This window comes from Podarcis bocagei (assembly GCF_964188305.1).
Source record: "Podarcis bocagei genome assembly, chromosome: 16".
NCBI lineage: Eukaryota > Metazoa > Chordata > Lepidosauria > Squamata > Lacertidae > Podarcis > Podarcis bocagei.
This window is the reverse complement of record NC_138142.1, coordinates 15,620,598-15,633,486: the sequence shown is the minus strand read 5'-3', so window position 1 is coordinate 15,633,486 and position 12,889 is coordinate 15,620,598. Positions and strand designations below refer to the sequence as shown.

The 12,889-nt window shown below is 43.6% G+C and overlaps 1 long non-coding RNA gene across 1 annotated transcript; it reads left to right on the top strand.

Annotated features, from left to right (window-relative positions):
* The first annotated feature begins 1,074 nt into the window (after window positions 1–1,074).
* Window positions 1,075–8,346, top strand: LOC308576082. The gene is made up of 3 exons (XR_014003067.1): window positions 1,075–1,151; window positions 6,010–7,117; window positions 8,096–8,346. It is a non-coding gene; the product is annotated as an uncharacterized lncRNA (long non-coding RNA).
* The last annotated feature ends 4,543 nt before the right edge of the window (window positions 8,347–12,889 follow it).

The following is a 12,889-nucleotide window of genomic DNA, read 5'->3' as shown; positions in this document are numbered from 1 at the left end:
AGTGCCACAAATCCAACTCAATGGTGTAACGTTGGAAAATGTCAATCACTTCTCCTACATGGGCAGTTATCTTTCCACAAGGGCCGACATGGATGCCGAAATCCAGCATCGCCTGAGCTCTGTGAGTGCAGCTTTCTCCTGGTTGAAGTGCAGAGTATTTGAGGACCAGGACATTCACAGGGAAACCAAAAGGCTTGTTTACAAAGCTATTGTACTACCAACTTTACTGTATGCTTGTGAAACATGGACCACTTATAAACGCCATCTCCAACTTCTCGAAAGTTTCCATCAATGGTGTTTCTGGAATTTTTTTACACTTCCCTTAGGAAGACAGGCGAACTAATGCCAGTGTGCTTGAAGAAGCAAAGATCACCAGTGTTGAAGCAATGATTCCTCAACATCCACTTCATTGGGCTGGTCATGTTGTTCGTATGCCTGATTATCGTCTTCCAAAGCAACTACTCTATTCTCAACTTAACAATGGAAAGCGTAATGCTGATGTTCAACAAAAGAGGTTCAAAGACTATCTAGGCGAATCTAAAAAAAATGTAGTATAAACACTGACAATTGGGAAACACTGGTCTGTGAGCACTCCAATTGGGGAGCAGCCTTTACCAAAAGTGTCATGGACTTTGAAGACGCTCGAACTCAGGACGAAAGGGAGAAATGTGCTAAGAGAAAGGCACGCTTGGAAAATCCCCACCATGATCAACTCCCACCTGGAAACCTATGTCCCCATTGGGGAAGAATGTGTGGATCCACAATTGGCCTCCACAGTCACTTATGGACTCGCTGTTAAACCCGTATTTATGGAAGACGATCTTACTCAGCTACAAGTGATCGCCAACGAAGAAGAAGAAGATAGGATATACTATGAATGTTTGACATTATTATGGATGACTAAAGCATCCGTCCTTTTCTGCTTCCAGTCAGGTAAGAATGATACATATTCAATATGTCATTAACTACAGCTTCTTTGGAAGCTGAAGGTAGTCCACTTTGGAAAACCAAAAGTTGTTGTGCCATTGTCTGTTCTTCTGTCATGTGATATAGGTGTTGATGTTCTATTCCAGGAAATAAGGTCAGGTTTTTGTACAGCAGTGTGTCACTGTGCTCATCTTTGGGATGAGGGACCCATCTGCTCATCTCTGGTAAGTCACTGAATTTTTCATGTTCCTTTCCTTTTCTTGGATAATATTCTAACATTTCCATCTTATTTTATCCTTTTCCACATATTAAACTAAGCTCTACTTAGAGCAGACCCATTGAAATTAATGAACCCAGCACCATTGATTTCAATGGGTCCACAGTAAATATGTATTACATTGGATATAACAACCAATCATTCAATCAATCAATCCAGGCAAAGGATGGGAACAAAATTCAATTTTGTTTGCATTTTAATGAGAAACTATGCATTCCACACTTCTCAAACCAACATGAGAATTGAGGCACAATTATCCTTTCAAAATTTTCAAATTTTCAGATGCAGTCCTCCAACCAAATAATGTGTGCAAAAATATGTGTATTATGGGAAAGGTCCCCCAAAGGCATATTTTCATGATAGTAACATTAACAGATGCATCATATTAGGGAAAATAAGTTTCAAAAAAATAATAATGTGTTATTCAAACCTGCATACAAAAATGTGTGTATTGGGATAAATTCATGCTAAAATGATGGATGAATTTTCAAGAGGATGCTTTTTTATAATAATAAAAAACAGCCTCAAATTGCTGGGGAGAACTGAACTGAAGATTGAAAACAATGAGAAACCCAAACTCACAAATTCTCCCATCCCTAATCCAGACTGAATTTTTGCCATAACAATATAAATTTAACTGAAGCCAGACCAGAACTTTCAAATCCCATCTTTCTATTTTACCCTTCTCCCCCACTCCCAAAGTTGATGAATTTACTGGCAAAAGAATTGGGGTATCCCACCTCCTTTTCTTTGGGTGGGCCAATGAGATAAATGTCTGCAGCTCTCTTCTGTGGCTACTCTCAAACTCTTGACATACCCTTTCCGTTGGATGGAATATGCATCAGAAAAGCAAATTTGAGTGATATCATTCTACCGAAGCAACATTAGAAAATGCAAATCCTGGATCATGCGGGCTGGATTATTTCTGCTGAGAAAGTCGAATTCTTTTATTCCATCCGTAACCCTTAGCATTTTAAAATAGAGTAAAATTAAGGGATACCCTCCTTTATTTATTTTATTAGATTTATCTAACGCCCTTCATTAAAAAATATATATCTCAGGACAGTTTACAAACTTGAGAGGGGACAATCCTATGGAAAGATTCACTGGGACAAGCAGTTTAGGATGCAGTGGATCTCCAGCACAGCTGGCTGATTCCTGGCACAGCTGGGCTCAGACATCCTTAAGTCCCCAAACTTGGCTCAGCATAACATCCTCATTCCAGCTCAACCAGAGCTAGGCTGGCTGAACTAAGACTGGTGAAAGTCCTCAAAATGGGATATTCTGGAGGCAGGAACAGAGGGAAGAGGACTTAGGCACTATCCTAAGTCAGGAAGGAAGAATCCACTCATGCAAGGGGATGAGTGTATTCTATGATTTCTTCCTAATGCTCTTTGGATCCATAAAGTAATTCGGAGTGGCACAGTTGTGAGACATTCACCTGAAAAGTGATGTATGAAAGGCAGAGCACTGAGAAGTATGTAACAAGATGGGCATGTTTTTAGATGTTGGAGGGCTTTATGGATCAAGCTAGCATTAAGAGGAAATCAGAGGATGTGCTCAGCTCCCTGAAGGTACAACTTTTTCTTCCTGGTTGATCAGGAAGTTGTACCTTTAGGGAGCAGAGTACAACCTCTGATTTCCTCTTATTGCTAGCTTGATCCATAAAGGCTGGCTTGTGCTCTAGGCAATTCCACTCTCCACACGGCCTCCTTTCTCTTTGGAATAATAATAATAATAATAATAATAATAATAATAATAATAATAATAATAATAATAATAATAATTTATACTCCACCCATCTGGCTGGGTTTCTCCAGCCACTCTGTGCAGTTCCCAACAGAATATTAAAGACACAATGAAACATCAAACACTAAAAACCTCATTAAACAGGGCTGCCTTCAGATGTCTTCTAAAAGTCAGATAGTTGTTTATTTCCTTGACATCTGATGGAGGGCGTTCCACAGGGAATCCCTTTTGTATGCTGTCTTCTGATGGTAGCACCTCCATAACATTTAATACATGTCACTGATGCCATTTCTTTAGCAAGGAAACTCTCCCAGTTCCTGCAAGATGTTTTCATTTCAAAAGAAAAAGACTTTGGTGTGTGGGACAATATGGGGAGACATGTGTCCACAGGTGCATCGATGCTTTAATTTCCTTTAACAGAAGTGTGAATTTGAAAGGGAAAGTAAGACATGTGGCAAGAACATCAATACTCTGATGTTTGCTGAAGGTGTTACAGTTTATTGATGCAACAGAAAATAATAACAAAAACTGTAGGTAGGTAGGTAGGTAGGTAGGTAGGTAGGTAGGTAGGTAGAAAGAAAGAAAGAAAGAAAGAAAGAAAGAAAGAAAGAAAGAAAGAAAGAAAGAAAGAAAGAAAGAAAGAAAGAAAGAAAGAAAGAACAGCCTGCAAGCCCACCTGGTCCAATATCATCCTCCCCTCTGTGGCCAATATTGGTGCCTCTTGCAAGTTGAGATGCAGGACATGAATGTAGGAAGCCCATATATTTTGTTCCCTATTATTATCTCCAAACCTGGAGTGATGCCAATTAGATACCACAGTCTTTATTAGTTAGCCAAGGGCCATAAATTCTTTTCTTTTTTTAATCATTAAAAGCATGATAAAAAAATCAGCATATCACATCCACACTTCCATCTACCAGCACAACAATGCAAACAGGAAATAGTCCTTTGCTCCATGTGATTGTCATTTGACCCTGGCCATCGGCTTTTTCTTTTTTCCCCCACCCAACATTTATTTGCCCTAGATCAGCGGTTCTCAACCTGTGGGTCCCCAGGTGTTGTTGGACTACAACTCCCATCATCCCAAGAGCTCTGGCCTTGCTTGCTAGGGGTGATGAGAGTTGTAGTTCAGCAACATCTGGGGACCCACAGGTTGAGAAAGGCTGCTCTAGATCAGTGTTTCCCAACCACTGTTCCGCGGCACACTAGTGTGCCACAAGATGTTGCCTGGTGTGCCACGAGATGTTGCCTGGAGGGAGGCGGGCGAGTTGGGCGGCGAGAGGTGGGGCGGCGGTGGCGAGGAGAGGCCGCCCAGCGCGGGGCTCTCGCCGTCTGCCTGCCTGGCTGCCTGCGAGCTCAGCGGGCAGCGCCTCCGTCCGCAGTGCCCGCCTCGCGGCTCTCATTCCCTGCCCCTGCCAAAGCTCACCCAACCAAGCCGCGCTCTCCTTCCTGCCTCGCTTTGCTGCCTCCTCCCCCCCACCCCCAAAGCTTGGAGGTTCCCCGGCAAGGGGGAGGGGAAAAAATTGAAACTTACACTTTCGTGCGTCCCTCCCGGCGTGACGCTGCGCGCTGACGTCACGGGGCTGTAATGGTGGTGTGCCTCGAGATTTTTTTCATCAAACAAGTGTGCCTTTGCCCAAAAAAGGTTGGGAAACACTGCTCTAGATCATATTAACAGTCAATCGTATGGGATTTGGCCCATTCCTTTTTAGCAGGACTGCAACTAGGAACCTGGCTAGATCAAATATAATCTGATGATTCTAAGCTGTCAATCACAAGGACCAATATATTCTCTTCTCTCCAATCCCTGTTGCCCCCCAACCATTTTATGATTAATTTCTGCTCACATTCACACTGTGCATTTAAAGCACCATGATACCACTTTCAATAGTCAAAGAATCCTGGGAGCAGTTAAGGGAGCTTAGAGTCAACAGCTTTCTCTGATTCAGAAGAAGCACAATCGCCTTCCCTGGGGACAATTTGGACCACCTTTATTATAATCATTGTACATAGCTTCTGGAATCTCACATGCCCCTTTGGCATCTTGGCAGTGAACTATTAGGAGATGCTCATCTCCTAGTAACTGTCAGGGCCTGGGCAGAGGAGAAGTGGTGGAGACCGCTTCCCCACCCTGACCCTTCCAGGGAGGAGGAAGAAGAAGACAGTGTAGATTTACTACAGGGGTTTGAGGGAGGTCACAGCTCAGAGGCAGATGAAGGGAAAAGTTGGGAAATAATGGGAGAGGAGGAGGAGGAGGCAGAACCAGTTTGACAGCTGGCTGACATGCCTTAAATGTAGGAGAGCAAGAGGGCACATAGACAGCACCTATAAAAGGTAAAGGGTAAAGGGACCCCTGACCATTAGGTCCAGTCGTGGCCGACTCTGGGGTTCCGGCGCTCATCTCGCTTTACTGGCCGAGGGAGCCGGCGTACAGCTTCTGGGTCATATGGCCAGCATGACTAAGCCGCTTCTGGAGAACCAGAGCAGCACATGGAAACGCCATTTACCTTCCCGCCGGAGCAGTACCTATTTATCTACTTGCACTTTGACGTGCTTTCGAATTGCTAGGTTGGCAGGAGCTGGGACCGAGCAACGGGAGCTCACCCCGTCTCAGGATTCGAGCACCTATAGAAGTGACGAATAAGGAAGTGGGAGAAACGGGGGGGGGGGAGATTCACTTGGGACAACGCCATTGTCCAAGAGCCGCACGGGGGTTTTCTAGATGCAAATAACATAGAAATGAGCACTGAACTTGTGCTGTTTTCCACGATTCCACCAACCTCCAGAAAGTTGCCCAGAAAGAAATGTGGTCCTATGACTGAAAAAGGTTCCCCATCCCTGATAATAGCAGTAGCTGTTAACTGCTCTCAGAGAATTAGGAGACAATGTGAATCAACTGGAGAAGCTAGTGTTCAAGAGCAATGTAGAAGCAGGAAGTTGATATAGTGGAAGGGTATACACTTTCATAGATTGTATTTCCACAAAATAACATCTCTGTGTGCCTTATCACTCTTTGACTCCTGACCCATTCTGATCTTGGTTGCATTGCGTTTCAGCTCAAGCCAAGAATCCCCCTGCCACATGCCTCTTCCTTTCATCATCTGAGGAGGTAGAAAACCAAGAGAAGGTCACCTTGCTGACTCACGTGGATGGTATTTATCCTGGCACGGTCTCTGTCATCTGAAAAGCCAATGACCAGAGCCAGCCTAGTCATTATACCTGAAGGAGCGTCTCCACCTCCATCGTTCTGCCCGGACACTGAGGTCCAGCGCTGAGGGCCTTTTGGTGTTCCCTCACTTAAAGAAGCCAAGTTACAGGGAACCAAGCAGAGGGCCTTCTCGGTAGTGGCACCCGCCCTGTGGAACGCCCTCCCACCAGATGTCAAAGAGAAAAATAACTATCAAACGTTTAGAAGACATCTGAAGGCAGACAGAGGGTCCAAAGGATTAGAAGACGAGTCCCCTCCACTCACAGCTCTTTCTATCCTCTCCTTCTCCCCCAGCTGAGCTTCTGCCCCATGGCAGCGGATAGTTTTGCTTTCTTCTCCCTTTGTGTTGGTGGAACATCCATAGCCACTCAGTAGGGTCACGGAGGGCGGCAAGGGGATGGAAGTCAGTGCACATCACCAGAGCCAAAGGGGCCCCATCCCCACATACACGGTGGCCTCTCTGCCTTCATATGTTGGGGAAGTCCCTAACTCACAGAGGGTTTGAGACCCATCGGCTACCCTCAACCTGGCCAGTCGAAACCATTCCTCCAACGTAGCCACTGCCACACCCTGACAGATTCTAGGAGCCACAGGTGAGAGCTGAGCGCAAGGTGGGGACCAAAGGTGGGCAAACAACCCCAGAAGGAGCATGATGTGTGTCCCACCAGAGGAACAGCCCCATACTGTGTGCCTGTGTATGGCATTTCATTTGAATTGTGGCATAAATATCTTTCAGGTAAACATCAATACACTTACGATACTCAGCGACTGGTCTATATTTATGGAGATCAACATTTCCCCAGACTGGCCATCAAATAAGTGTCAACAGTGGTCTGCAACGTGCCCCAGTCACCTGTCAATTGCAAACAGAAGTTTGATAAGGGGGAGTAAATTCGTGGAAGTGCAGTCCAGTCAAAGTTAAGCACTTTGCTGGGCCATTGATTCCAGTTGAAGAGGTAGGTGATGGACATTTAAATATGTTTAATTTTGGCTGGATCACTGGTGCTACTGTCACCAGCTAGACTGGTGACTGGGAGTGGCCACCGAGACCATATAAGACCAGCCCTGAAAGACCTACATTGGCTCCAAGCATGTTTCCGAGCACAATTCAAAGTGTTGGTGCTGACTTTTAAAGCCCTAATCGGCCTTGGCCCAATGCACCTGAAGGAGCGTCTCCACCCCCATTGTTCAGCCCGGACACCGGGCTCCACCTCCAAGGACCTTCTGGCAGTTCCCTCGCTGTGAGAAGTGAGGTTACAGGGAACCAGGCAGAGGGCCTTCTCGGTAGTGGTGCCTGCCCTGTGGAATGCCCTCCCATCAGATGTCAAGGAGATAAACAACTATCTGACTTTTAGAAGACATCTGAAGGCATCCCTGTTTAGGGAAGTTTTTTAATGTTTGATGTTTTATTGTGTTTTTAATATTCTGTTGGGAACCGCCCAGAGTGGATGGGGAAATATTATTATTATTATTATTACTATTATTATTATTATTATTATTATTATTATTTCTTCTTCTTCTTCTTCTTCTTCTTCTTCTTCTTCTTCTTCTTCTTCTACTACTACTACTACCACTACCACTACCACTACTTGGCATTGTAGGTCACAATAGTCAGGTGCACATGAAACAAGAATACTTTTTGGCATGACCTAGCCAAAGCTAAGAATAAGAACATAGGAAGAGTCCTGTTGGATCAGGCTAAAGGCCTATCTAGCCCAGAACTCACAGTGACCAACCAGATGCCTTCTGGAAGCCTACAAGCAATGCCTGAGTGAAACAGCAGCTCTCCCCACCTACTGCTTTTACCAACTGGCATTCAAAGTCATACTGCCTCTGACTAGAGGTAAAAGACAGCCATTGTGGCTCGAGGTCAATAACTGCAGTGTTGAAAGTGAACATTTGAGATGATATGTCACCCTTTTCTTGAGCTCCAGATTTGATTAAGGTGGTTCACATTCTTACCGGGACAACATGCACAGAGAGAGTTGATGGATTATGCCGAAATGGCCAAACTGACTGGAAGAATCAGAAATCAGGAAGACCAATTTTTTTATAAGGAATGGAGAAAAATTATAATTTGTCTTAAAAACCATTGTAAACAGCTAAAATCGTTAGTGGGATTGGAATAACACTTGTAGTTTAATGGTAAATTTTGGACATAATGGAGATGTAAAAGATTTGAATTACTGTATTTTTCGCTCTATAAGATGCAGCAGACCACAAGACGCACCTAGTTTTTGGAGGAGGAAAACAAGAAAAAATATATTCTGAATCTCAGAAGCCAGAACAGCAAGAGGGATCGCTGCGCAGTGAAAGCAGCAATCCCTCTTGCTGTTCTGACTTCTGGGATAGCTGTGTAGCCTGCATTCGCTCCATAAGACGCACACACATTTCCCCTTACTTTTTAGGAGGGAAAAAGTGAGTCTTATAGAGCAAAAAATACAGTATTATAAAAGATGCGGGAGGAAATGACTAACAATAGGACCCACAAAGGGGAGAAGGGAAGTCCAGGAGATTATCTGGAATCTTGTTTTTATGTTGCATGTTGGATATGTGGTTGTAAAACTTTAATCTGAAAAACCAAATAAATAAATTTATATTTTTTTAAAAAAAACCATGCAGAGAGAGACAAGAGTGGCAGTAAGAAGAGTTCATTTAAAAAAAAATCCAGCTCATTAAAGTTGATGTGGGAGATCCAAAGTTATACTCAGAGAAGATTTCTTGAAATTAGTTAAGTGGGTCTACCCTGAATGTGGCTTAGCTGAATATTGCCTGTTTAGCTATGACTGATTTTAATGGGAGAGCTTGCGCACACATTCGGATCTCTTCCATTGACAACAATGGAGGTCTGAAATGCTCAGGTTTGGCTGGGTCATGCCCCACATGTTTATTTTACAAAAGAGCCTACATGGGAAAGTAAACACCAAAAACAATGAGCTTTCAACAGAAGGAAAGGCATCTCTCTGCTTTACTCTTCTAGACTCGATACTGTTTGAGCCATCTATGAAATCTGAGGGTCGCTTGCATTCATCTTGGGGACATTCCCCCTCTCTGCACCCCAGACATCTTTATTGAAAGTTCAAAAAGTACATAGTAGATAATTATATGTGCACTAAACATGATGAGACGTAAATAAAAGAGAGAGAAAGAAAAAGAGAAACAGCACCCGTGAAGAAGGGAAAATAAAGGGGGGAGGGGGGAACCCAAAAGAGTATACTTTAAAGAGTTGTTATTGTACTTCAAAAGATTTTAACCTATTACAGTCTTTCTAAGAATGGCTCACAAATATCATTGAATTTGTCCATGGAGGAAGCGTCTCCACCCCCATCATTCTACCCGGACACTGAGGTCCAGCACTGAGGGCCTTCTGGCAGTTCCCTCACTGCGAGAAGCCAAGTTACAGGGAACCAGGCAGAGGGCCTTCTCGGTAGTGGCGCCTTCCCTGTGGAACGCGCTCCCACCAGATGTCAAAGAGAACAACAACTACCAGACTTTTAGAAGACATCTGAAGGCAGCCCTGTTTAGGAAAGCTTTTAATGTTTGATGTATCACAGTATTTTAATATTCTTTTGGAAGCAGCCCAGAGTGGCTGGGGAAACCCAGCCCGATGGGCGGGGTATAAATAATAAACTATTATTATTATTATTATTATTATTATTATTATTATTATTATTATTATATTATTATTATATTATTATTATTATATTATTATTATTATTATTAGCCTGCATTTATATGCAAGTTGTTCATATGTTGCTAGTTTGTATAAGTCTTCAATCCAATCATAGAAGGGAGCCACATTTTTATTTTTCCAATTCATCAGTATCAGTCTTTTTGATGTGGTAAGTGCACAGAGCATCTTAAAATAGCATCTTAAAAAGCAGAAACATCAGCTTGCCAACAAAGGTCCGTATAGTTAAAGCTATGGTTTTCCCAGTAGTAATGTATGGAACTTGGACCATAAAAAAGGCTGATCGCCGAAGAATTGATGCTTTTGAATTATGGTGCTGGAGGAGACTCTTGAGAGTCCCATGGACTGCAAGAAGATCAAACCTCTCCATTCTTAAGGAAATCAGCCCTGAGTGCTCACTGGAAGGACTGATCCTGAAGCTGAGGTTCCAATACTTTGACCACCTCATGAGAAGAGAAGACTCCCTGGAAAAGACCCTGATGTTGGGAAAGATGGATGGCACAAGGAGAAGGGGACGACAGAGGATGAGATGGTTGGACAGTGTTCTCAAAGCTACCAGCATGAGTTTGACCAAACTACAGGAGGCCATGGAAGACAGGAGTGCCTGGTGTGCTCTGGTCCAGGAGGTCACGAAGAGTGGGGCATGACTAAATGACTAAACAACAACAACAACAAATGGCACAGACAGTCCACTCGTATTGTCCTTTTGTAAGTTTCTAAGTGCTGGGTATATAATTCAAGAAGACATTTTGCTCCTTAAATGTAAGGTTGTTCCGTACAGTTCCATTGATAGTTTCAGTTACCTTCTGCCAAAAACTTTTCAGTAGAGGACAATGAAAAAACATATGTTTTAGAGAAGCATTATACCTATTACATCTCCAGCAGTTAGATACCTTAGATAGCCCTTTTAAAAAACAAACGTAATGGGGTCCAGTATATTCTAAAACTTGGGGACATTAAAAATATGTGTGTGTATCAGGACTGTGTACGACCAAACCAGCCACGTAGACAAGAGACTACCAGCCCTTGGCTGCTGACGTGTCCTCACCTCCTGCTCCATCAGAAACCAGTTAATGACAGTTAACCGAAAGGGGGTTTCCGATTGCTCTGCGGAGGCAGCTGTGAGATGAACAAGCAGCTCAGAGCCCAGAAGAAAGACGTGGACAACAGGGACTGCAACTGAAAAATAATAATGGTCTTTCAGTTCCTAGAATAGCACCACGCATTTTGCAACCAAGAGATGAGACGAGTTAGCAGGAGGAAATGCGAGAGGGGCCTGGGCAACCAGCTGTAGGTTGAGAATGGAGGGAGAGACGGAGAGCAGCGGGGGTGGGGTAGATTTAGGCCCACCTCATCATTGCCTCCCCACAGGTGCCAGGCTGAGCTACTATGGGTGACGGCAGAGGGTGGGGGACGATGGCAAGGTCCATTGCTTTTGTTCCGCTCAGCCAAGCTCGTGTTATTGAAGCTCGCTGCTTGAATTCCATTAACGGAGCAGACAGCACAGACGCCAACGTTTCGTAGGCAGAAATAGCAATGTGCTCGCAATGCGTCGCTCCCCCAATGCACGCACACCTTTTTCATACTGGTTAGTGGCCCACATGGTCTTCTGTATCAACATATCCTCTAACTTGACTTTGATGGAAATAGGGATGTCCTATTCAACAACAACTACTACTATTACTTCTTCTTCTTCTTCTTCTTCTTCTTCTTCTTCTTCTTCTTCTCATCCTTCTCCTCCTCCTTTGGTGATCACTTGTAGCTGAGTAAGATTGTCTTCCATAAGCATAGTTTTAAAAGTGAGCCCATAAGTGACTGTGGAGGCCAATTCTGGATCCACACGTCCTTCCACAGTGGGGACATTGGTTTCCAGGCAGGAGTTGATCACGGTGAGGGTTTGCCAAGCATGCCTTCCTCTTAGCACATTTCTCCCTTTTGTCCTGAGTTTGAGCGTCTTCAAAGCCCATGACACCTTTGGTAAAGGCTGTTCTTCAATTGGAGCACTCGCAGGCAAGTGTTTCCCAATTGTTGGTGTTTATACTACATTTTTTAAAATTTGCCTTGAGAGAGTCTTTGAACCTCTTTTGTTGATCACCAGCATTACGCTTTCCATTTTTAAGTTCAGAATAGAGTAGTTGCTTTGAAAGACAATAATCAGGCATCCAAACGACATGACCAGTCCAACAAAGTTGTTGTTGAAGAATCATTGCTTCACCACTGGAGATCTTTGCTTTTTCAAGTACACTGGCATTAGTTCACCTGTCTTCCCAGGTTATGTGTAAAAATTTTCATAAACACCATTGATGGACTCTTTCGAGGAGTTGGAGATGGCGTTTATAAGTGGTCCATGTTTCACAAGCATACAGTAAAGGGGAAAACAGTGGAGTGAGGCCTTCATGTCCTGCTTGTGAGTTTTCCAGAGGCATCCTGTTGGTCACTGTCAGTGGGCTTTTAGTACAATGCAGCAGGACTTTTCTTCTGCTCCCAGTTACTGGGGAAGAGGGAATAATAATAATTATTTATTTTTGTTAATACCCCAATCATCGTCTGGCTGGGTTTCCCCAGTCACTCTGGGCGGCTCCCAAAAGAATATTAAAAACATGATAAACATGTGGCGTTCCACAGGCTGCCTGGCTCCCTGTAACCTCACTTCTCGTGAGGGAACCTCCAGAAGGTGTCCAGGAAGAACGATGGGGGTGGAGATGCTCCTTCAGAATCTGAGTGAAACAACAGTGGTCTCCCCACCTTTGATTCCCAGAATCTGGTATTCAGATGCACAAAACATACATACCTCCAAAAGCAGATGCTCCAAAAGCTGGCTATTATTATTATTATTATTATTATTATTATTATTATTAGTATACCCGCAGGTCTCAGGGTGTTTCTCAACACAAAATCACAATATAGAAACACAAAATACATAATAAAAACAAAAACAAGGGCAACCCAATGATCCCTCCTTCCCCAACAGGGCATTAGATGTCAATCAGCATTTTTGCCTGGTGTCTAAAGGTGTATAATGAAGGTGCTACAAGAG